Source organism: Quercus lobata, chromosome 9 (genome assembly GCF_001633185.2).
Source record: "Quercus lobata isolate SW786 chromosome 9, ValleyOak3.0 Primary Assembly, whole genome shotgun sequence".
NCBI lineage: Eukaryota > Viridiplantae > Streptophyta > Magnoliopsida > Fagales > Fagaceae > Quercus > Quercus lobata.
The window spans coordinates 5,545,377-5,572,140 of record NC_044912.1 but is presented as its reverse complement, the minus strand read 5'-3'; the positions used below and the strand labels follow the sequence as shown (position 1 = coordinate 5,572,140).

At 37.1% G+C, this 26,764-nt stretch overlaps 1 pseudogene; it reads left to right on the top strand.

The window, feature by feature from the left end:
* The first annotated feature begins 1,423 nt into the window (after positions 1-1,423).
* Positions 1,424-26,173, top strand: LOC115961109 (annotated as a pseudogene).
* The last annotated feature ends 591 nt before the right edge of the window (positions 26,174-26,764 follow it).

Below are 26,764 nucleotides of genomic sequence, written 5' to 3'. Positions count from 1 at the left end.
AAGTGTTAGCTGTAAGAGGGGATTTGGTTGGACTTCCTTGGGCTTCAGCTGCTTCTGAGGATGACGGGTTGGCCTTAGAATCCAAAGAGCTCACAAGGCGTATGACTGGCGGGTAGTAGACACTTTCTGCCTTCCTGAGCATGGAAGAGACCTCAACCCCAACCTGATTGAGGGCTTCTTTCCATGTCTGGGTGCAGTAAGTTCTACAAACGGTAAGGATCTCGGCCTTAAAGGCGTCCTCAGTCTCAGTCATGCCTACGTCATAGCCATGCTGCTCTGCTTCATCTTTGGCTTTCTCTGCCTCCTCTCGAGCCTTCTCGGCAATACCTCTGGCCTTCTCGACCTCTTCCAATTTATTTTTTATGTAGCAATCTGAGTTTTGGAAGAGGCCAGGTTATCCTTAGCAGTACGTAGCAGCAACCTCTGACTTTTAGCTTGTTTTTCAACATTCTCCAAGGATGTTGCCGCGTACTTCCTCTCCCTCTCCTCCTCCTGCAGCTTCTTCTTAAGCTCCTGGATACTCTTCTCGGCCACGTGAAAGGCGTCCATGGCAGCGTTACGCCTCCCTTCTTCCTCCTTCATTTGTCTATGGTAGGAGTTGGCTATTTCTTCAGCCCAGAAAGATGCTTGAACAGCCTACCAAGGAAAAAAAAAAAATCAGAAGAGGAAAGTAAAGAGAATAAGTTAGAAAGAAAGGAGAGGAACGTACCATAGCTAGATATCTTTTGAGACTGAGAAAAACCTCATGTCTCGTAGCTCGGCCATGTCCTCAGGGAGTAGCAAAGCTTGCTCCACTGTGTCAGCCATGTAACCGGCTACTCCTCCTTGAGGATCGCGAATTGAGGCGTTGGCAAGGAAAGGCTCCCCATTCAGTATTGGGGCAGGAAGCCAGATTGGAGGCCCAATTTGGGGGTTGCTCCTCTTCTCGGCAACCTTTTCGTTGCCCCTCTGCCCCGTTTTAGCTTATTTAGACACCCTTTGAACCTCGTCCTCTCGAGAGGAAAGGGTTTGTTCAGCTCCCATCACCCCCTTCCCTTTTGAATCTCTTTTTCTCTTCAGTTTTGTTGCTTGGGAGGGTAAGGCAGGCAGAGGAGTTGGAACCCTAGTCTAGGATGGAGTGGGAAGCTTGGCCTGGGCAGCCTTCACAGGTGCATCCCTCCTAGGTTGTGACTTTATTAAGTCAAGCAAGCTGGACTTTGGTTTGCGTTGTATCTCCATCTCGTAGATTAATGGTGAGAATGGAAGGCCAAGATCAGGATTTGAAACTTCCGGGAACTATGCTTGGTTGAAGACTTCAAACTCGTCCTCGGAATCAGCTACTTCTACCACTTCTTCTTCTTGTATATTGGGGGGGTAAGATGGAGTGGCCGCACTGGTTGTCTGTTGTAGCGATGAGGCCTTTATTGTTGGTATACCTTCAGGAATGGGGGTTGTAACTTCTTCGATTTCTACTTTTAGACCAGGAAGAAGGAAACCGGGAGCAGCTACACTTATCCGATGTAAATGGGGGTCTCTGGCCCTTATGTCACACTTCGGAGCTTGGAAGCTGGATGAGATCAGGGTGTATCCAAGGATCAAGTGAGTCGCTCGTAATTGGCCATTCGAATTTACAAATACCTTGGCTTTAAGGATTTTGTCTAGGCTATCCTTGTTGACCAGGTTGAAATTCGGTTCAGCAGCACATCTGTCTGTAAATCCATCAGTGAAACAAAATTTTGTCAAATATAAAAATTTTGTAAATCAAAGAAATGACTTGTAAATGAATACCCTAGTCTAAGTACCCCACCTGGTTCTCTTTCTTTCATCGGGCAAGGGAGACCATCACTCCATTCCCCTGACAAGATTAGGAAGTCTTTATTCAGCCCCTTGTTGGATTCGGGGAGGCACTGAATGAGCTTAACCTTGGGATACCTTGATTTCAAGTAGTATCCCTATCCCTTTAGGCAGTGAAGGTTATAGACCCAATTGACATCATGGTGGGTTAGACCTAAACCCATCTTTTCGTTGAGGGCATCCACGGAGCCTAGGATCCTAAACATATTAGGGGCACACTGAGTGGGAGCCAACCTATGAGCTTTAAGGTAGTCTCTAGTGACTCCACCCATGAGGATTTTCATCCCTCCTTCTATGAATGCAATCATCGGGATCACTACCTCCTCGACCTACCTATCCTCATGCCATTGACTCTCATCACAATATCTAATTCCTACTCATGGAGGGATATTATAACGAGCCCTAAAGCTTTCTATCCCCTCCTCGGAATCTACTAAATTCTTAAATCTACTCTTGTCTAGAAAAGGGCAAAATTTTAAGAAGACTTACGGGGAGAGTAAAGGTGTCCTCAGACGGGTCCTTAGTATTTGTAAGGGCTCAAGAAGGTTGAAAAAGTGTGCAGGTTCAAGGTATGAGTGCTAGAACGAAATCAATGCTAAAGTGAGGGAAAAAGTTGATTTAATAGGTTTTTATACCAAGGAAAGAGCAGAGAGCGGGAAAATTCCAGCTCAATTCCCAACGAAGCCCTCAACCTTACGATTCGCATCAGACCGTAGAACATGGGGGACAAAGAGCCGCCAAAATTAAATAAAAACGTGCCTCGAATGCTGCAGCGTCAGGAGCGCATTGTGGGCAGACAAAAAAGGCGTCTTCATAAGCAGAGGAAGAACGAAATAGGCACAGAGCTAATTTAGAGACATTGAAATCCTCCTTTCTTCTCGAGGAGATAGAAAGGGGAATCTCGAGGGGCTATTGTAGGGTCCTTGGGTCCAGAAGTGCATTATTTATTCATATGTTGGGCCTGTGGCTCAAGCCAAGAACAAAGATCCCCCCGAGGATGAGATGTTTTCGTCAGAAGAAATTGCACTGATGAATAAATGGTGGGTTTTAGTCCAAAAGGCTCCGAAAAGTGTGCCGAGGATGAAAACTTCCTCGGCCAAACTTAGCCAAGGTCCTAGAAAATGGATTGACAGCAAAGATGGCAATTCCTGAAATTCATTTAGGGTGGATAGGCACTGCAGAGATATGAGATAAAGATGAACCCCAAAATATCTGGAGAGAAAGCTGCTGCCTCCGCATTAATTGCACTGCAGCTAATCCCTTAGCCGCATTAATGTAGAAGTGATACCTGAATAATGTATTTTAGCATTACAACTACTACTTGAAGACTTATGAGAAGGACTGATGGGACAAGTATCAGCCCTAACCATCTAGCATACAGGTGGACGGTGGAGGTGAAAGGGGAAAGGACTATAAAAGAAGAGGAGAAAGAACAAAGAAGGAGATCAGAAATTAGAGAGAAGAAATACTGTAGAAATCCACAATTAAATTTATAACGCTATCTAAGAACATTATATTAGAATTATTGTCCTCGGATTTCACCGAGGATGTTCTTTCTTTATTTCATAATAGTCCATTTATATCTTTTTGTCATCAAGCCTATCTATATCGTTGTTTGATCAACTATAGCCCAGTTTTCCAACCCATTCTTCTACAAATTCATTGTTTTGGGCCTAAGTCCATGCACGTACTGGGCTGGGAACTCAAGTCGGGTCCTTACAATTATTATTAATTTTTTTTTTAAAGAAAAACCAATAAGGTTATAAATAAACTTTTTTTTTAGAGAGTTTCAACTTATGGCATCCGCTTTTGATGATAGTTCATTATCAACAGGTCAAGACACCAATTAGTTTTTGGTATAGGTAGGGATTGAACCCTAAATTTCTTATACAATCATTAGAAATTTTATTAGTTGAGTTAATTGGAACCCACAAATAAACTAAATTGTATGTTAACTATTTGGACTCAACTTAGGATTTTTAAAAAAAAAATTTATTTATATTCATTTATTACATGTAATAATAAAATTCATGTGTCACCATCTTAAGAAAATGGATATAGCAAAATATAAATAGATAAATTTATATTACAAAAATATTAATCCTTCAATCAAAGTTCAAAGTAGAAATAAGAAAAAATGTATAAACAAGCGAATTAATATTAAATTAATAGTGATTAATTATTTTAACCTATGACAATTTAAAGAACTAAAATGATCAAATTAAAATTAAAATTTGATAGATTGAATTGTTGAACCGGTTTATTCTATTCTTAAAGCCGCTTCTTTCCAAACTGGTCGGACAGGATTATTGTCCAATTCACAGTCGTATAAACCGGTTTATTCGTTTTTTATAATCTATAAAGCCATACACAACACAAGTCACATCTCAATGGATTCAGTCGGTGGAAAAAAAAAAAAAAAGGTCGTTGCCCCGTAGAGCAAGGATAAATAATGCATCGAAAGTCCCTAATTAATAATTAAGTCTACCTTCATAAAGAAAAAAGAAAATTCAGCTAAGTCAGAAAATTCATTTTGTGAACTGACAATTATTGATAAAGTGCATGTCTAGACCATGTAGTTTCATCTATCAATCTCGTACTTTTTTTCCCTTTTTTTTTTAAAGAATACTAAGGAAGTTTATTTTTGAAAATAATATTTCGTATGCTGAAGTTTAAGGAGACATCACTTATTTTATATTTGTGTGTAACCTCATGCATATACATTGATATATTTAAAAACAATCATAATTACACACACACACACACACACACACACACACACACACACACACACATATATATATATGAGATTTAGAATCTAATTGGATCTAAACTCTTCAGTTTTTGTACTTAATAATTTACTTGTCACAAAAATTAAAAAATCAGATGGAACACATGATGCAAAATTGAACTTTAATTTAAAATTTAATTGGACTTTCTCTTAGTTTTGAATATTAATGTGTATATATATATATATTTATAATAAAAAATAAAAATAATTTTTATTTAATTGACTTAATAAATAAAAAAATTAGTTTATAGACAAGTTTGATGATTAAGTTACATTGTGGGAAGGTGTGAAACCCAATGTACACCCCTTGTGTTCACCAACCTCTTCTAAAGTTAAACTGTGTTGTTTAATTAATTAATTAATTAATTAAAGGAAAAGTTAACAAATGTCCCAAGGAAATTGATTTAGGAACTATTTCTAAAAATATTTTATGAAAAAAGTGATAAAGTAATTAATTTATTTAATAACTTTTTATATTTCTTATGAAAGTAGTGTTAAAACTTTCCAAAAATGATTTATTAACAATTGCTTTAAGAGTACCCGTTAATACGACTCATTAATCAATGAACACAAAATCCGTTATTCAAATTTGTTACAACATCTCAAGTAGTGAATTTTATTTTCATGGCATCATGGTCTAAAACTGTGTTGTGTGACAAGACATGCGATAATGGTAATGATTTGATGATGATGAAATTAACAAGAAGTGAGTAATAAAATCAATTTTATTATAAAAAGCATGATTTTAAGGTTAACTTCATAAGCATGGATGGGCCAAAGTTAAAATTTTCTTGCTTTAAATTGTGGGTTGAAAAGAATCATCGGGGTCATAGTGGATTGAAAATTGGGCCTTCATATTAAAGTCATTCTTCATTCTCCGATTTGGACTTGATCTTGGTGACAAAAGACTATCTAAACTTATCAACTAGCAAGAGGATGGGATTCAAAACAAGTGTGAGCACTCCGTAGGCCTATTAACTGAATGATGAAACCCATTATTATAAACTGAGCTCAACCTACATAACTAGCCTAAGGGAATCCCAATTCATTGGCTTAAGTTTAATTAGTAAGCCAACGTTTTGGTGCTTAAAACCTCCTTATACCTCTTTAATTGATTTATCACGAGGAACTTGATGAATTGAGGAAGAAGAAAAGAGGGAAGCATGAGCCTGCACAAATAGAGTAAGAAATTATCTTAGAATCGAAATAAAAGAGTAATCTTTCTTGAAGAATTTTAGCCCCCCCCCCCCCCCCCCCTCTTTATTGAAATAATTTTTAACTAAAGAATTTTAATTTCATAAAACAAAAAAAAAAAAAAAAAGTTTTACTGACATTTTAATATTTTGAGGGTCAAAATTAAATAATTATATAAGAATATTTATTATACAAATAAATAATTTTATGTGAGGCCATGGTTCACTTGATCCCAACATGAGTTGGTATTTGATCATGTGATTAAAATACACAAAATTATTTGAATTGTCACGTAATAAATTTAAATAGCATATTCGACCATTTTCTGATTTCATCTAATAAGCTACAAATATTTATCTCTCTGACAAATGGAGAGGACACTTCTTGTGAGTTCAATCTGTGCCCAAAAAAAATGCCAAAAAATTTCGATAATGCCATTGCCCTGTTAGCATTGCGTCCATTGAACTTTAGCCACGAGGAATTTTTCTTGGAATTTTGGACTGTACTTGATTATTTATAATTGCGATATAGACCGTATTGACTAAAGGTCAATAAGTTGGAGACTGCTTATGAGAAATTTGTTCAAATTGATACTCTCTCTCTTAAAAAACAAATGGCACTCATTAGAAACAAAGTAACAAGATTTGAAGAGTGTGTTTGGGAAGTGATAAAAGTTAAAGTTTATTAGAGCTTTAGCTTATTTTTGCTACTATATATGAGTCTCTTTACACTTTTTGTATTATTAATAGGTCTTACTATACTATTCTATTAGCTTTTAACTTTTTTTTTTATCATACTTTTAGTAAAAAGTTTTCAGTTTCAGCTAAATAAACTGTTTCTAAACGTTGATAAAAAAAAAAAAAAAAACTGTTTCTAAACGGACTCGAACTACAAAATAGTCAAGTTGATGACAATACATGCATGAACTTAAGCAATGATAGGCATAGATTTCATGTTATAGGTTTTTTAGAGATAAGATCAAGAACTTCTGGTCTCTTCCAACAACTCATAGTTGACTCTAGCCCAAGGGAGAACCAGTAAATCGGGAAAAAGTCCTTCGGTTATGAATATAGACAAAATGCACGCTTCAGAAGTGAAATTCAACAAAGAAAAAATTGAATGCCAAAAATTTCAAAGAAGTCATTAGTCTATAATACTCTATATGCAGGATGAACCCATGATTTCATTGGCCAGTCTTTAGAATGTAGTAATCACAATTCAAAGAAAGATTTATTTATTTATTTATTTATTTTTTTTGTGAATAGGTTTTGAAGCAATAGTGAAAATGAGTTTTATATAAAATGATGACGAGGGAGAAATTTTAAAGACAAAAGTTGTGCTTAATGTGCTAATGTAAAGAAAAAAAAAAATTGAAGAAAGATGGTATTTTGGCAACAGTACTAGCTAAAATCCTTTCTTTCTAAAAATGATTTGGAATAGAGGTAGAAGGTGAATATTTATAAGTCCAAACTAGGGTTTTGGAGGGTTCCTTGAGGATTCTAAAGCCTCTTAGATGATTAGGCAACATCCCTCATAGATATTGATTTTTTTGAGCTTAAATATGGAAACAGAGTTTTTGGTAGCTGTGTGTACATATGTATTGTTATTTGTTCATGCATATGCATGAATAGTTGATGCATACGTGCTCCAATATCTTGGACACAAATAACCACTCTAAATTCATATAATTATAACTCATGGTTTTAAAAACCAAAACGATCAAAAAATTGAAAACATGTTTGGTTTTCAGTTTTTACTTATTTAACCACCAATTTTCCCAAACTGATTTTGAGTTTGGTTCTTGGTTCAATCGATCAATCTAGTTTGGTTTTTAAAACAATGTTATAACTTACTCATTTTAATCTAAATTTGGTTAAAATTGTATCCATTTTGAAGTCATAGATGTCTACTTTTCAATGTAGTAAGTATCACTCAAAAATTCGTCACGGTTGAAAAGATAAGAGCAAATAAGTGATCAAGTTTCTTTTTTCAACATCGCCTTATAAGCTTTGAGTTGTAATTACTTCCAAACTATCAAGAATGTCTTAATTACTTGTTGACATTTTAAAGTTTCTCATTAGAAGGTAGGAGACCTCACTAATTGTTGTTCCACCACTGAATATTATTTCTTGTAAGGGGATGTGTTAATTTCTTAGTGAATGAATAAGAAGATTGTTGCTTGATCTATTACCGCGGCTAAATGCGTGCTTTGGCCAACACCACTATTGAGCTCGTTTGGTTGCACTCTCTTCTTGAGGACATGGGCGTTCCTTTTTTAATTGTCACTTTGAATTATTGTGAAGCTCAAAATGATGTCTTCAATAAACAGAAAAATCATATTGAGATTTGAGATTGATTGTCACTTTATTGGTCATCATCTCTTTCATGATATTTTCCAACTTTCTTATCATTTTCTCATGCTTCTGTCCAAACTCAATCTCATCTTAGGTTTGTTACCTTGAGTTCAAGAGGGATGTTAGATCTATTTGGGCAAAACATGCATGTTATTTCGTAAATTCCACACATTTGTAAACCTATACTTGCAAAATAAGTAATCACTATTCACTATAAGCCTGATTTACAGGGCAAGTAACTTTACATGTCAATATCCTTGTTATCAAAAAAAAAAAAAAAAAAGTCAATATCCTTAAACCATAAATGTTTTAATACCTTTTCTAATCAGTAGAATATATTGATCAGAGGCCATTTAATAAAAGAAAATGTTTATGGATGCCCTAAGGGCACATCAATAATGTTATGATACGAATCTTAACATTAGCAAAATTTACATCTTTATCGTTTCTAAAACATTATTCTCTCTATTTTATCATTTTCTTAAACTTTAAAACAGACAGAATATAAAAAACAAGAATAAGGGCAGATTAATTACTTGTCACACCAAGCTTGGAAGTCATGGTTACTCCCCTTAATTTTGCTTTTGAGGCAAATAGAAGCATGAAACTGAAGAGAACCAATGAATTGAACTTCTTAAAGGCCATTGTTTTCGCATATACAAGCATAAATGTCTGCAACATGATACACTGGTTATATATAACCGAAGAGCAGTTGCCTTTCATTTTTCTTAATTATCCCATTCAAAGTCTTCTTTGATTGGGTTAAGTAAAAATTTCGATGTGTTTCTTGTTCATGAGCACATGAAAGTCGATTAGATGTAATCAAGACAATCATAATTGGACTCGACTCTCCAGTCCGGCCCATTCACTTCTCTTTGTCATGTCTATTAATGTACAGTTCAAGCCCAATTCCTTATGGGCCGTAATCTACTTGAGGATATAAAAGGCCAGCTTACTTCATGTAGTAGTAATTGGAATTGGATGGCATGTTTATGTGGTACAAGGGCCAACAAGCATGCAGATTTTTTTTTTTTTAATCTGAGACTTGTATTTGGATGGAAAAGTGTCCTCCCTTTATATATCTGTTAGTAATTGTGAATTTAAATACTTTGTAATTTCTTTCGTTATCAATAAAACTAGTCGCTAACCCGTGCGATGCACGGGAAAACTATTAGAAAATAATAAAGCATGCATATATTAAAAGACAATTTAAGTTCATGTGTGCTTGCAAGGGATACATACCTAAATAGTTCTTGCGGTAGAAATAAAAGTCTTATCTTTGAGATAAAGAACTGATGTAAACAAACTAACCTTACATAAAAAAAAAAAAAAAAAAAAAAAAAAAAAAAACATAAAACTGATGTCACAGGAAATTTAGCCACATAGTAGTAATATATAAATCTCTTAAAACCTAAACCTAAACCTAAACCTAAACGTAAGGACTAAATATTTATGCACCTTCTCTTGCTTTCCTGATATATTTGGTTAAAAACATAAAACTGATGTCACGAGAAATTTAGCCACATAGTAGTAATATATAAATCTCTTAAAACCTAAACCTAAACCTAAACCTAAACGTAAGGACTAAATATATAAACAAACTAACCTTACAAAAGCTAAACTTTATAAGCTAAAATCTATATCGTGAGTTGTAGATCTTGAATGCTATACCGTGCGTTTAGGGCTTCCTACATCTGGAGAGAGAGAGAGAGTTTGCAGAAACCAAAGAAAATCTCTCTATAACTTAAGAAACACAATATAATAAAATCAAAGAGATAAAATTTTCAGAGGACAAAATATTATAGATAATTTAAAAGAATTTTGGTTTAATTCTTGAACACCGCAACTCCATAAAATTCATACTAATAATAATATTTTATGATAGCGCAGTTAGAATTTTGGTTTAATTCTTGAACACTGAATTGGAAATTGATTATATGAGTATTCAATGGTGAACAAAGTACTATATATTAATTAATATATAAATAAAACTAACCTTACAAAAGCTGAACTTTATAAGCTAAAATCTATACCGTGCATTGTAGATCTTGAATGCTTTAGGACTTCCTACGTCTGGAGAGAGAGAGAGTTTGCAGAAACCGTGGTTTTATATTTCTTAACTTGAGAGAGGGGTAAGGTTGTTAGGGTTTTAAGGAGTTATAATTTTTATTTATTTTTTATTTTTTAAATATTGTGCTGACGTGGAAAATTGTGGTGCCAGCAAAGGTTTCGGTTTTATATATATATATATAGATTATCTTTATATAAAAACAGTTTATTCAATACTTGTACTGGACATAACATACAAAAGAGGTTTGATGTTGCCTCTGCGCCATCAAAAAGCTACTACCACTAGAGCTATAAATAAATAGAAATGTTTTTGAACAGGTTGGGCTAGACTAAAAAATATGGTTTATGTTGGCTTATTTAATAAATGAGTCAAGTTCAAACCTAAATTTAAGCTTAACTAGTAGACAAATTGACTCAAACATAATAATTCTTTTATTTTTTTGGGTTAAAAGTAAATAAAGGGATTTGATTTCAGAATTAAATCCCACAGAAAGGGATTTAGTTAGTAAAAAAATGTTTTTTATATAGTTTTTTGCCTAGGTAGATAGTAGGGGAGGAGGCAGGTGGGTTTAAACCACAAAAATTGGATCATAAGAGCACAAACAACTGTATATGTATCACATACTCAAGTAAAAATAAATGTGCTAAAATATGACATTTTCAACTCTATCCAGTGGTTTGAATAAGGGGAAAATGTTTCCTAAGTTAGATTAGTGGAGACAATATTTCAACTTAAGATCACTTGCTCCGATAACATGATAAATAATTGATTACTTAAAACTTAAAAGCTTAAACTATTACAAAATTCTGAATTTAATGATTTAATCATAATTCCAATGCAATGACCTTGTTTGCTTAGAGCTACTTATCAAACATTACTTTCAAGAACAAATGAACTACGATTAAGCAAAAAGGATCATTTTTCTTAGGAGAAAATGGGCAAATGCCCTTTTCTCCCAAACTAAGCAGCATTTTGCCCCATCTTACAAACTAATTAGAGAAATGCCACTCTTTTGTAACTTGATTTGAGATAAATCGAGTTAAAAAAAAAAAAAAAAAAAAATTTGGAGCCCTATAGCGGCATTTTCAGGACCTATAGTGACGTTTTAAGGACCTATAGTGGTGTTTTATAACTCGACCTCTATGAAATCGAGTTATAGGCAATTTTAAAAATTTTTTTTTTTACCTATAACTCGATTTTATAGAGGTCCAGTTACAAAACGTCACTATAGGTCCTGAAAACGTCACTATAGGCTCCTTAAAAACGCTGCCATAGTGCCTAACTTGATTTATCACAAATCGAGTTTCAAAAGAGGGGTATTTCCCTAATTAGTTTGAGAAAGGGGGCAAAGAGCTGCTATTTTTGCCCGAAAAGGACATTTGGCAATTTTTTCCATTTTTCTTATGTAGGATGTCACTCAATCTATTATCGAAAAGCCAATATTAGGTTGGGTTGGGCTTGGCTTGGCTTGGCTTTTTGCCACATGCTTAAAAATTTAAAATAACCTTCTTTTAATTCCACAATTTATCTGAGTGGTAATAATATTATTGTGGTGCTTAATTCCTATGTTTGTGGTTTGAACTTCATATCTCCCTCTTCTATTATCTGTTTATCTAAACAACAATAACAAAAAAATTCTTCTCTCAATTTTGTGATTATTGAATTATTAAAGAAAATATTTTTTTTATAATATATATATGTAATTATGTTAAACATTTGTAATGATCAATAGTTCATGAATGAATATAAATTTTGACTTACCATGGACCAAAATTGTGTATATATATATATATATGTATGTATGTATGTATGTATTGTATTCTCAACTGAGAAATAAAAGAGTCACAACTAGAGACTTAATTGAACTTCTATAAAGTACATTAAAAAGCATAACCCTAGTTTCATCCCATAATCATAGGAAGTGCTAAAGTTTCAACTCCATTTGATCAAATTTACAGTCCAATAACAACTAACTCCCTGTTATTCATGCCCAAACAAAATATCATTGACAACTTCTAAGCTTTCCCCGCAAACACCGGAGAATAAAGTCCAAGAAATGGAACTAATGTCTGATTAATAACAAAATTTTATTTTCCATTTATATTAGAGTTTAACTCATAATTAACTCTATCCTTATGGAGCCCTACACTGCGGCCCCTTTACCCACATGTGTCCTTGTGGGTCTAGGGTATAGCTACGGTTCTATGGGTTTCTCTTTCAGGATCGATGTTAGCTGGTGAAAGTATTACTATGGTCATGCTCAAATAGAGTAGTCACTCTCATCATCTCCTCGATTCTTACCCCTTTTCTATTTTTGTTATTAATTTACCCAAAAAAAAAAAAAAAAACACTCTATCTTTATGGCAGATAGAAAAGGTCTTTTTTTGTTGAGTAAAAGATATAAAATTCAAATATTGTCTACACTAAAAACAAATTGATGTCTTGACCTAGTAAAATATTTAATTACTGTTTTTTTTCCTAGTTTTGTTCATGGGAAGAAAATAAAGAGAGGCTGCCTAGAAGTTTTCCTTTTCTTTTGTTTACGATTTTGCTTTGTTTGACTAGAAACTTCTTTTCTTAGGGAATGCTTTGTTTGAATAGAAACTTGGTTCATTTTTGAAGGCGGGTCTTACAAGTTACAATGATACAAGTTAGGCCATCCTTTCTTGCGTCCCTAACACGGTCAAGAAATCATTTCGGAGAAAGTGGTAAACTATATAGTTAATGTAAAGTTATAATTTACAACTATTTTATGTTGGCTTTAATTTTGTACCAAATTTGATTGTAATTTTGTTCAATTATTTGTACCTTGTATTTTATGTGAGATTTCTTGTAAGGGTTGTGTGTGAGAGAGAGTGTGTGAAGACTCAAGGCTTTTGAAGACTAAAGAAGTTTTCGTGGGTATCTTGCGAGAAGCTTACCTGCGAAGTGAAGCATGAGCCTAACACATGACTGGAATGTGAAGAGTCAAGACAGGATGGAGACAGCTGGTTTTTGCGAGTGTCTCGCAGGTAAGGCCTTCTCGCGAGATACCTGCAAAACATTTTGTTTTGCTGAATTGTCATATCTAATACACACTATTTGTACCCACACTATATATACCCACATTATCCACAAATGTTAAGGAGTGCTTCTGAGAGAAAACCCTAACCACTATTCTCGAGAGTTAGAGATTGTTATACCCACATTTCTTTACACAATCTATTGTGGTTTTTTCCTCAACTTCTACCTCTCCATTTTCATATCCTTGAAAGGTTGATAGCCCAAACACTTAGCACACCCTTTTAGAGTGTCAAGTGTGTTGGTTTTTAGACCCCTTAAAACAATTGATTTAACCTAGGTAATTAGCCAAATTGATACTTAGTCCAATTTAACAAATCTAGGTTATCACAATAACAAAGATCATATCATGCAAAGCAGCGGAAAGATAAATAACACAACGATATGATAACCTAGGAAAATCAAACCGGTAAAAAATCTGGGGAGGATTTAACCTAGCTATCCTCAAGGTAAAAAGCAAATCCACTAGAAAGAATCGAAGTTTATACAATAAGACTTATAAGCCCCCACGCTCGACTTCTTATTGCTACCTACCAGTAGAACTTACTGACACGACCACGTGCAAGCTCTGAATCCACGGACTCCTTTTTCTTTGGCCTTTGCAAAACACAAACACCCCCGTTTGTGACTTTGAGATCCCACTTAAAGGTTTAGCAACACAAACTCTCCTGTTTGTGACTCCAAGACTACCCTTGAAGGTTTACATCATCAACACCTTTGATGACAAGAGAAGGCAGCAACTTTTACAATACCGGATCTTGAGATTCTTCAAAGAATAGCATCAATAGAAGACATAAGAGAGCTTTTTAGGAACAAAACCCTAAATACAAAAGAGGCACACTCTTTTCTCTCTGAAAAGCCACATAAAAACATGCTTAGGGTTTCCTTTATATACTGGGAGAAGTAGATTAGAAACCCTAATCCTTAATGGGCTTGAACTGCTGTTTGGGTTTAATTAAAATTCTGCAGATATGACTTTCGATCGATCGAACCAAACAGATTATGAAATCTTCTTGCTACAGCTTGTATGTTCTTGAATCTTGACTTGAATCACCTTGAGCATTGTCTAATAATACCTATAGACTCTAAGATCTATATCTAGACAAGTTTGTGTTCACGATTGGCCAATTGTTCTAAACATTTAGAACCTAACAGAGGATGCTAATGAGCATCCTTTTTGCTATTCATCTATTGATTTGGTGTGTGTGTGTATATATATATGTGTGTGTATGTGTGTGTGTTACTTTATTTTTAATTAGTATCATATAATTTAGGATCTCCTGATGATACCATATTAAATTACTAATTCTTTCAAAAGTTTTAACGGTTTAGAAATTGTAAATTTAATCATTTAACTACATAATTCTAAGCGTATTAATTTGAAGTACCAAATCACTTAGAAACAATCTCCAACTAATTGCCTCCAGTCAATTTGGTCTATATCTCAAATAAATAATCAAGTATGCCAAAAAAAAAAAAAAAAAAAAATTGGTACTACTATGCAATAAACTTTATTGGTATAACAGAAGGCATGCACGTCAAACCTGTTATGTATGTTATTTTTAAAATAACCCTTAATATCTAGACATGGCAAAGAGAGATGAATTTAACTGGAGAGAGTGGAGTCCAATTATTTTTGTCTTGAACAAGAAAGACTTTAAAAAATTCTACTAAACTCGTTCAAAGAAGACTTGAATGATATAAGAAGATGAGAGGCATGCAACTGCTCTTCAGTTATATATATAGTATACACCATGTCACAAGCTTCTATATATATATATAAGATTAAATCTTAGTGTATTTCTCTTCTTGAATTCTAAATTTAAGATTAAATACTTTCATATTATTTTTTATTAACAATTATTCTAAGTGTACCGTTAACATGAACTATTATTTAGCAGTTAAATGATTGTTGAAATATGTGTGCTTTTTCAATACTTATTGATTCATGAAATAAATTTACATGACTTTAGGTTCTCCCTTGGCTAGAGTGAATCTGCGCTATTGGCTTATGTTTGGTCAAGTGGCACATCCATCCCAATCAGCATGGCCTGGTGGGCAAGTATATATATGGGACATATAATTTGGAATCCCCTCAAGTCTTTACCTAAACAAGGATAAGGAATACGACTTCTTGCAAGAGACAAGAAATTCCTAACCTCAAGGAACCGTAGCCAGAGCTATCACTTTCTATCAGTAAGTTCCTCGTGATAAATCAAAGTAGCAATATGAACCTTTTAACTCAAAAATCAATCAAGGTGTACCGGGAATAAGTAAACGAGCTAAGTTCTAGAATCCAGAAAACGTAATTGATTTTTCTTTAGTTAAGGTCAAGAGACGCAATGATTTATTTGATTTTCTTGAACAACTTGGGATTGGAAAAAGTTTGGTTTCAAACTGATTTTGAGTTATCTTGCTCCAATTCATCATGTGGTGATTGAATAGACTATTTATATATAATTTTAGTTATATAACTCTTTTAATGAGTTCAAGTGACTTATTTAAATTATACACATTGATAGTTCTATAAATCGCTACGTATATAATATGTTGAAAAAGATAACTTCAAACCAATTTGAAACCAAATTTTTTCATTTGGGATTTCAAAATCTGGAGACAAATGTGTACACACTAAAGATGCCTGATCCAAGTGCATGTGAGATAAATAAGTAAAGTTGATTTGCAGAAGGCCATATAATGTATATACCCTTAGCAATCGAAACAAACAGTAAAAGGGTTCTGACTTCAGAGCTATGGCCTGCCAAGGAAAGCAATCAAAACATGTTACACTTGCACTCTTAGAGTCTTAGTTGCTTGCTGGTTTGTTTTGCTATCCTCCTGCAAGGCTAATCTAAAGGCAGAAACAGAGGCTCTACTCAAATGGAAAAAAAGCCTCCCAGCTGACCAACCAATTCTGAACTCATGGGTAGAACAAATCAATTTAACTGCTTCAAGTCCATGCATATGGCATGGAATAGCTTGTAATGATGAAGGGAGTGTTTCTGAAATAAACCTTGCTTACTCGGGATTGAAAGGTACCCTCGAAAACTTTGATTTTCTCTCTTTTCCAAACCTTCTTCGCCTTGATCTTAGATCTAACAAACTCAAAGGCACCATACCAATGAACATTGGCATGCTTTCTAAAGTCCAATATCTTGATCTTTCCATTAATTCTTTCAATGGGTCACTCCCTCTTTCCCTTGCTAATCTCACTCAAGTTTATGAGCTTGATGTTTCCCAAAACAATATAACAGGAAAACTAGATAGCCGTTTGTTCCCTGATGGAACTGGTAAGTCTAAAACCGGACTCATTAGTCTAAAAAATTTTCTCCTCCAAACTAATGAGCTTGTTGGCAGAATTCCTGAAGAAATAGGAAATTTGAAACACCTGGCTCTACTGGCTCTTGATGGGAATTATTTTTTTGGTCCTATCCCTTCATCCTTGGGTAATTTGAGTGACTTAACCATTCTTCCTCTTGCTGATAATCAGCTTTCAGGGCAAATCCCCGTTAACATTGGGACTTTAAAGCTAACAGAAGTGTTCCTCTTGTTTAACAAATTATCTGGTTCTGTACCAGAAGAAATAGGAAACATTTCTTCCTTACTTGCTCTACACCTGCTTGAGAACAACTTCACTGGCCACTTACCCCAACAAGTGTGTAAAGGTGGAAAGCTTACTAGGTTCACTGCTGCCTTTAACAATTTCACCCGGTCCTATCCCAGTTAGTCTTAAAAACTGCCGAACCTTGTATAGGGTTCGGCTTGAACATAACCAACTAACAGGATATATAGACCAGGATTTTGGGGTGCACCCAAATCTTACTTATATTGATTTGAGTTACAACAGGTTGAGAGGCAAACTCTCACCAAACTGGGGCGAATGCCAAAACTTGACTGTTTTGAGACTTGCGGGGAATATTATTAGTGGTAAAATCCCTAATGAGATTGTTCAATTGAGCAAAATGGGATACATTGACCTTTCTTCCAATCAATTGTCAGGTGACATACCAGCAGAAATTGGAAAGTTATCCCAATTGTACTCCCTATTCATGAATGGCAACAAGCTTTCAGGTAAGGTACCAGTGGGAATTGGAGGACTTTCCAACTTCGTATCTTTAGACCTTTCAATGAACATGCTAAGTGGGCCAATTCCATTTCAAATAGGGGACTGCTGCAAGCTACAAAGTTTATCTTTGAGCAATAATTACTTGAATGGCACGATTCCCTATCAAATTGGTAGTCTTGTGGCATTACAAGATGTACTAGATTTGAGTTTCAATTCATTGTCTGGAGAGATACCACCCCAGCTTGGGAGCCTTAAAGATTTAGCAAACTTCAACCTCTCACACAACAACCTCAATGGCTCAATCCCCACTTCACTAAGTAACATGATGAGCTTGACAAGCATCAACCTGTCAAACAACAACTTAGAGGGTCCTCTTCCTGAGAGCAAAATCTTTCAGTCATCTACATTGGAAGCTTTCAGTAACAACAGAGACCTATGTGGTGAAATCCAAGGTTTGCGTCCATGTAATGCCTCAGTAATAAAGAAGGGTGGTGGAAAAGAGAAAAAAAAATTGTAATAGTCATTGTTGCTTCTTTAGTTGGTGCGTTGTTAGTTTCATTTGCATTTGTTGGGATTTTTATATTTCTCCAAAAGAAGTCCTCAAGAAATATGTTGAAAGCTGAAAACACATCAAGGACTGGAAGTCCATTCTCACTATGGTACTTTAATGGGAAGGTCGTGTATAAAGACATACTTGAAGCTTCAAAATACTTTGATGAAATGTATTGTGTTGGGGTGGGATCATCTGCAAAAGTTTACAAAGTGGGAATTCCAGGCAGTCAAGTATTAGCAGTGAAGAAGCTGAGTTCTCATGCTGAAGGCGTAGGGGCTGAGAAAATAAAAAATTTTACCAACGAGTTAGCAGCTCTGACAGAAATAAGACATAGGAATATTGTAAAGCTCCTTGGCTTTTGTTTCAATGAAGAGCACATGTTTTTTATATATGAATTCATGGAAAGAGGAAACTTAGCAGATATGTTAAGCAGCAAAGAAGCAAAGGAGCTAAATTGGGAAACTAGGGTACGAATTGTTAAAGGTGTGGCCTATGCTCTATCTTATATGCATCATGATTGTGTTCCATCTATAATTCACCGAGACATCTCAAGCATGAATATTTTGTTGACCTCTGACCTTGAAGCCCGTGTCTCTGATTTTGGCACTACGAAGTTCTTGAAGCCAGATTCATCTAACTGGACAACAATCGCAGGCACGTATGGCTATCTTGCACCAGGTAAGCTTCAAAGCTTCTCTCTTTTGATTTTTGATTTTTTTTTTCCTAAACTTAAACATGTTTGTTTTAGAACTTTGTATTTTTGTTTTGTTTTTTTTATAAATATAATTGTTTTTCTATCTTCGGATATAGGTACATGGGATGTTATATATTATTAAATAATGGAAAGGAATGAAATGATTTTTTTTTTTTTTTTTTTTTTTTTCTGAAAATATTCATTTCATTTCCTCTTTGTTTGGTAGTTTAAATAATAGGAAACAAAATGGTTAGGAGCAAATTCATTTGTACATTTTCCTTCACAAATTCAAATTTTCATCCTCCAAAAAATACAAGGCATGAGAGGGAAATGATTAGTGACTGTAAGGACTCAATTTGTAACGATCCCAAATTGGTATATTGGGTTCGAACGTTAAAGGCCCAAATAATAAAATTTGTAGAGAGTAGGCTAAAAGGTTAGGCCTTGGTCACTGGACAGTGGTTAGTCATGATATTCATGGCGGTCACATAGAGGTGAACTGAGTTAGTCCAAGAAGACTTTCTCTTTGGCACAGCCTGAGCGGCTCCGGTCATTGGACCTCGTCCGAGGATCTTCATGTTCTTATTATCCCTTTGTGCTCTGGTTACAATGGTTCCAGAGTCGGTCCTACTTTTTTTGGCACATGAATTCTTACATTATATAGCCCCTCTCAGTTGATCCTGACCTTCCATCTGTTGATCAGGCAGGTAACTACTCGAGTGCCTGTCCCATTAGCCGCCTTCCCCCATTTTCTGTTAGTTGCAATAACCGAAGCCACACTGTTCAGGGGTCTTTTCCCATCAATGTGGCTAGGACGTTTGTTGGTGCATTCAATGCGGGGGTGACGTCTTTTTCTTAAACCGCTCCCACACTGTACCCCCGTGCGAGTCCTATTCTACTCGCCTTTTCTTTTGGGAGCGCTTTGGGGACGACATTTGATGACGTGTCATTCTTCCCTTCTAGGCCTTGGGATGCCGAGGACAGGGTCGTCCTCGGCTACATCTCTAGGCCATTTGGACTTTCGCTGCATGTCCTCGGCAACGACTCTCCTCGGTGCGGGCCTTGGGCCCTAATAGAAAGTGGGCCGAGATCACAAATTCTCTGGCCTCACAATAGCCTCTCAAAATCCTGCTGTCCGGCTCCTCGGACGAAGAGGAGGGTTTTGATGACATCAAGCCTATGTCATAGCTTGTCAATCCGTATCATCTATCAGTTCCAGAGACTCTTCGTCTGCCCGAGACACGTTCTTGGAGCATTGATAGGTGAAACATGTCTTCATTAAATGCGGGCGGCTCTGTGCTTCCCACGTTCAATGGTGCGATGGTAATCTAATGGTGGAGATTTCCTTACCTTTATGGGTAGGAAAATTCTCGCAGTTATTTTCGATGGGAGGTATAAATAATTTTTAGAATTGATTTGTCTCTTCACTTTCACACTTGAGAGTTCTAGCGCACATATCCTGGGTTCAGTCAAACTTCCATCCAAATTCAAGTCTCTTTATAGCATAAAAAGCCTGTCCGAGGAACTTTTCCTCCTTTCTGTAAGTTTTCTGCTCTCATTAACTCGTGCTTTTTCTCTTCTGAGTTTATTTTTCTCTTGTTCCTCTCCTTCTCCTGTCATCCCCTAAGTCTGTTTAGTAGTTCCTAGAGATGGTTAAATTGAAAAAGTTGGTTGAGACCGAAGAGGCGATGGAAAAGTTCATCGCCGACTATAGGATACCCCCCAATGTAAGTTTGAGATACTGCAAGGAGGGGGAGTGGCATCTTAAGAAAAGGACGGGCGAGGTGGTAATTCCCCTTCTCGCCTTCATAGAGGGGGGTATGAGAATCCTCATGGGGCCGGTAATGAGGAGTTACCTTAGGCATTTTCGGTTAGCTCCCACCCAATGCGCTGCTAATGTGTTTAGGATTCTGGGTTGTGTGGACGCCTTAAAAGAAAAAATGGGGCTACGACTAACCCATCATGACGTAAACTGGTACTACAACCTCCAACATTTGAGGGGCAAATCTTACTACATGAAGACGAGAGACGATAGAGTTCGGCTAATCCAGTGCCTCCCCGAGTCCAACAAAGGATTGAAAAGAACTTTCTTATAGTATCCGGGGAGTGGTACGATGGCTTTCCTTGCCCAATTGTGGAGGGAGAACCAGGTGGGGTGTAGAGAGTAGGAGGGGGCCAATCTTTTGCGCTGTCTTAATTTTGTGTGGTTCGGTTATTAACTATGAACAAGCCCCTTTTTTTTTGCAGATCCGCACGTCTTTCACCGACACTTTCATCTGGTTAACCGGGTGGATTTGGAGACCGTTCTCCAGGCGGCGGTTTTTATAAACGACGAGGATGATCAAGTCAGAGCTGCTCACAAAATCTTAGGGTATGATCCCATCCAGAAGTCATTTGCAGCCCCAAAGCACGTGATTAGGGCTAACGATCCTTGGTTTCGGAAAATCACAGTAGTCGCGCACAGGTTTTTGATCTCTGAAGGATCTCCTGTCCCGGAGGGCATCCCGTTGGCGAATTCTTCTCCATCCCACCAAATAGAGGAAGAAGAGGGTAATTGGGGTTTATACGAGGAAGAGTTCGGTACATTTGACCAAGCTGACCCATCCGAGGACCCTTCCGGTGATCTGGGTGACCCTGACTTGTCCGAGGCGGAACTTTTGTTAGGTAGTACATCTTCTCGGACGAAGATGGGTCTTAAGAGAAAACCTCCCACCAGCTTGCTTGACCTCATTGAGGGCCAGCCAGGGAAGGGTGCATAGGGGAAATTGCAGTCCGGGGTTCCAACTCCCATACCACAGCCTCAGCCTGTTCAGATAAAGTTTTCTCCTTCCCGGTCGCGACCACAATCTCCCCGCCCCAAACTTCCTGCTCCTCCCCAATCAACTCTGCCTCCTCGGCCTGAGCCCTCCAACCCAAAGAGAAAAAGGAGTCCCAAGGGTAAGGAACCAATGGATGGGGGGAAATACCAATCCTCTCGAGAGGAGAACGAAGCCCCGCGAGCTCAAAAACAGTTAAAGATTGGGCATCAAGGCTAGGGGAAAGGGATCGATGCCCCATCTGCGCTGAGTGCTTGGCTACCTGCCTCGATGCTCCACGGGGAGCCATTGATGGACGATACATCCATGAGGAACCTTGGAGATGGCGAAGGCGCTTATGTGGCCGATGCGTTAGAGATGACCTTGCTGCTTCCCACTGATATGAGAGAGTTGAAGAATATGAGGATGCAGGAGGTTTTCCTCAGCATGAAGAGGTACCTGGGTATGGTAAGGCCCTTAAAATCTATGACTCCGTCGACTCTTGCTCTTAAATTCTCATTCATAATGTGTTTGTCTCAATTAGCAGGCTGTTTAGGCCACCTATAGGCTGGAGCAAGAGGCTAAGGGGCAGAGTAAGTCTGCAGAACTTAAGCGTAACAAACGTATAGAGGCTGTGCGGACCCTCAAAAATTCCGAGGCTGACCTTGTGAAGGCCAGGGAGGACTTAAAGGAGGCGACTAGGGCCAGGGACAGTGCTGAGGCAGGTTTGACCGGTGCCCAAAAACAGGCCGAGGAACAGATGAGGCGCCTACTTACTTCCGAGGAGCAATTGGAGATCGCCAAGGAGCAGATCAGTGATTTAAAGAAGAAACTGATCGAGGCAGAGAATGCTAAGGGCGTGGCAGAATGGGCCAGGGACGAAGCTGTGAAGGCCAAGACAGAGGCTGAGTTTGACAAGACTGAGGCCGAAACTTCCAAGGACAAGGCCGAGGAGGAGGCTTATGATGCTGGGGTGGCTGAAACGCAGGCCATCCTTAAAGCTCAAATCCCTAGTGTATGCAGGCTATACTACTCCCAGGTTTGGAATGAGGCCCTCAAACGAGTTGGGGTGAAGGCTTCGTCCGACTTATGGAAGGCAGAGAGCGTGTTTTATCCTTCGGCCATCTGTGAGACTGCCTCCGCCAGCTCAGAGACTGTGAGCGCTCCTTAAGAGACTGAAGCTGCTCAGCCGAAAGTTGCTCAGCTTGTTCTCACTTCTGACGAGTCGACTAAGGGAGAAGAGCTTCATGGAGCGCCAGAAACACCTGGAGGTCCAAATCTTAAGGTGTCCCAGGAGGCTGCCAAGTTCATAGTCAGTGCTCGGATCTTTGATGCCGAGGAGTCGACCCTCTTGGTTCAGCCTCTTCAGGCCATTCCCCTTGCTGATGTCTCTCAGGGTCCCGAGGCTAATCCTGCTCAGCCTTCCCAAGAAGTGGCCAAAATGAAATTGAAGAAGTAGAAGCTCTGGCCAACTTTTGTATTTGTTTCTAGTTCAACTGTTAATTAGTTTCCCTTTTGTTTTGAGGACCTTAGAGTTTGCTTGTAATTAAACTCTTTGACCACATGTATGAAATTATTTTCTTCCTTTTTCCTTTAAATTGCATGTTCGTTGCCCTTGTCGATATTTACTATTGTTGCGAATCTCATGGTTTTTGAACTAGTTATCTTAACCTGTATGAATGGTTATGCATATGATATATTTGGGATCACATCCCAGAATTCTAACTTACCCGCACCCATGGGGCGTTGAATTTGTATCTAAACATACTTCTGGGAACTAAAGGCATCATCTAAGGTGTTAAGCGTGTTGTTAGGCCGTGTTTGGTACTTAGATTTTCTTGGAGTATCTAGTTTCCCCATAGGTTTGAGTTCGAGGACCACGCAAGACCTTGGTTCTGTCTAGCACTTTCTTTTTGTAGTAGTTGGTTTCCCCATAGGTTTAAGTCCGAGGACTATGCAAGACCTTGGTTCTGTCTAGCACTTTCTTTTTGTAGTAGTTGGTTTCCCCATAGGTTTGAGTCCGAGGACTATGCAAGACCTTGGTTCTGTCCAAAATTTAGATTTTCTTAAAGTAGTTGGTTTCCCCATAGGTTTGAGTCCGAGGACTATGTAAGACCTTGGTTTTGTCCAAAACTTATATTTTCTTAAAGTAGTTGGTTTCCCCATAGGTTTGAGTCCGAGGACCATGTAAGACCTTGGTTTTGTCCAAAACTTAGATTTTCTTAAAGTAGTTGGTTTCCCCATAGGTTTGAGTCCGAGGACCATGCAAGACCTTGGTTCTGTCCAAAGCTTAGATTTTCTTAAAGTAGTTGGTTTCCCCATAGGTTTGAGCCCGAGGACCATGCAAGACCTTGGTTCTGTCCAAAACTTAGATTTTCTTAAAGTAGTTGGTTTCCCCATAGGTTTGAGTCCGAGGACCATGCAAGACCTTGGTTCTGTCCAAAACTTAGATTTTCTTAAAGTAATTGGTTTCCCCATAGGTTTGAGTCCGAGGACCATGCAAGACCTTGGTTCTGTCCAAAACTTATATTTTCTTAAAGTAGTTTATTTCCCCATAGGTTTGAGTCTGAGGACCATGCAAGACCTTGGTTCTGTCCAAAACTTATATTTTCTTAAAGTAGTTGGTTTCCCCATAGGTTTGAGTCCGAGGACCATGCAAGACCTTGGTTCTGTCCAAAACTTATATTTTCTTAAAGTAGTTAGTTTCCCCACAAGTTTGAGTCCAAGGACTATGCAAGACCTTGGTTTTGTCCAAAACTTATATTTTCTTTATGACTCAAGGGTTAGCCCCTTGACAAAGGTACGTGGCATTGACTTGATGTTGGAAGCCCCTAGAACTGCCTGTGCCACTGGCACTTCGATGGGTAGCCCTGAGTGGGAGTTGAGTTAGGGCAACAATTGCATACTACTGGAAATGATGAAGAGGCTTTTGCATAGCTTGCCCCACCACCAAAACTATTTCTTTTGAGGGACCCTTGTTGACAGGGGCTTGATCCCATCATGACTAACTGCCACCTGTGCCAACACACAAGCCTTTCCCACAGACGGCGCCAATTGTAAGGACTCAATTTGTAACGATCCCAAATTGGTATATTAGGTTCGAACGTTAAAGGCTCAAACAATAAAATTTGTAGAGAGTGGGCTAAAAGGTTAGGCCTTGGTCACTGGACAGTGGTTAGTCATGATATTCATGGCGGTCACATAGAGGTGAACTGAGTTAATCCAAGAAGACTTTCTCTCTGGCACAGCCTGAGCGGCTCTGGTCGTTGGACCTCGTCCGAGGATCTTCATGTTCTTATTATCCCTTTGTGCTCTGGTTACAATGGTTCTAGAGTCGGTCCTCCTTTTTTTGGCGCATGAATTCTTACATTATATAGCCCCTCTCAATTGTTCCTAACCTTCCATTTGTTGATTGGGCAGGTAACTACTCGAGTGCCTGTCCCATCAGCCGCCTTCCCATCAATGTGGCTAGGACGTTTGTTGACGCATTCAATGCCGGGGTGACGTCTTTTCCTTGAACCGCCCCTACACTGTACCCCCGTGCGAGTCCTATTCTATTCGCCTTTTCTTCTGGGAGCGCTTTGGGGATGACCTTTGATGACGTGTTGTTCTTCCCTTCTAGGCCTTGGGATGCCGAGGACAGGGTCGTCCTCGGCTACATCTCTAGGCCATTTGGACTTTCGTTGCATATCCTCGGCAACGACTCTCCTCGGCGCGGGCCTTGGGCCCTAATGGAAAGTGGGCCGGGATCACAAATTCTCTGGCCCCACAGTGACATTTAATGAAAATTTGATCAAAATTCCTATATATATATTACTCATTTCCTAATATTTGCCTCACTATTACCTGATGATAGCTCATTATTTTTTTCTAGTCTAAAGTATAAGTTTGGTCCATAAAGTTTGGGATTATTTTCATTTTGGATATTTATATAATTTGACTACTAAATGCTAGATAAGTGGTGTCCATTAAGGCACCTCACTCATATAATGCCAAATGTCACTTAACTACTAATGGAAATGAAACACAACTAAATTGAAAACAAAATCAAACATGAATGGTCAAAATGAAAATTTTAAAATGTAAAGGGTCAAAATTAAAACAAACTTAAATTTAAAGGCCAAGAGTATTTTTAGTCTTATTTTACATTTTTATTTTTGAAATTGAATCTTGTTATCTTGCACCAAATAGGCTATACATTTAAGTCATCATCAAGATCTATTTTTTTTCTTGTCTTTTTACTTTTTAGTTTTTATAATAATAATAATATAGCAAATAACGATATTGCTTACTTTTTCAATAAAAGAAAATGTATAATAGTAATATTGTTATAAAATTATTTATCTCAATTTATTATATATATAACTAATAATTTCTTGTGATATTATAGTACATGTTTTTAACTCAAACCATGTTATTGCATTGAATTTTTGCAGAGCTTGCTTACACAATGGTAGTGACTAAAAAATGTGACGTTTATAGCTTTAGTGTTTTGGCACTAGAAGTTCTTATGGGAAAGCATCTAGGCGAACTCATTATAGATCTACATTCTTTAGTTGGTACAAATGCCCACCTCAAAGATGTGTTAGATGATCGTCTTTCACCTCCCCGGGTCAAAAGACTGCTTATGAGTTAAATCTAATAGTGAAATTAGTAGTTTCATGTTTACGTACCAATCCACAATCTCGCCCAACCATGCGAAGTGTGTGTCAGCAGCTGGAGATATTGGCTTCTAATAATTGAAGTAATCTTCTCTTACCCTATGTGTGGGCATTTTGTGTATGTTTTTTCTGGGTATGTAAGTTTGTAAGACTAATACAGATGTGTGTAAGATGCTTATATTGAACGCAGACCATGCGTCCTTTAAGCATGTCATATTAATTTTCATGTATTGTGGGGGAATATTTTGGATGAATAAATTCATTTTATGCATCAAAATCCCACTTTAGCCAAGTATTATAGAGAAACCTAGATTAAATTATTCTTTTTAACTATTACTAAAAGGAAAAAAAAAAATTAAGTTTTTGAAAAAATCAATAATGCAATAAATATTTTCTTTTATTCAATAACTGGCAGTTACCACATGCCAGAAATAAAACACCTAAAGCTACAGCCATTTTCAATTAAAACCTCACTAAACGACACCCGTTCATCCTTCATATTTCTCTTCTCATTTGCTTGTGAACTTCAATGATTCAATATGAAACTTGAAATTTGCAACTTATTAAATAATATATATTTTGTAATATTTTTTTTAGAATAATATATATTTTGTAATTAAAAGGTCATTATAAATTTAATGTTAATTTTCTTGTAGTTACATTTTATCATAAATTTCATTTTTTATTTATAT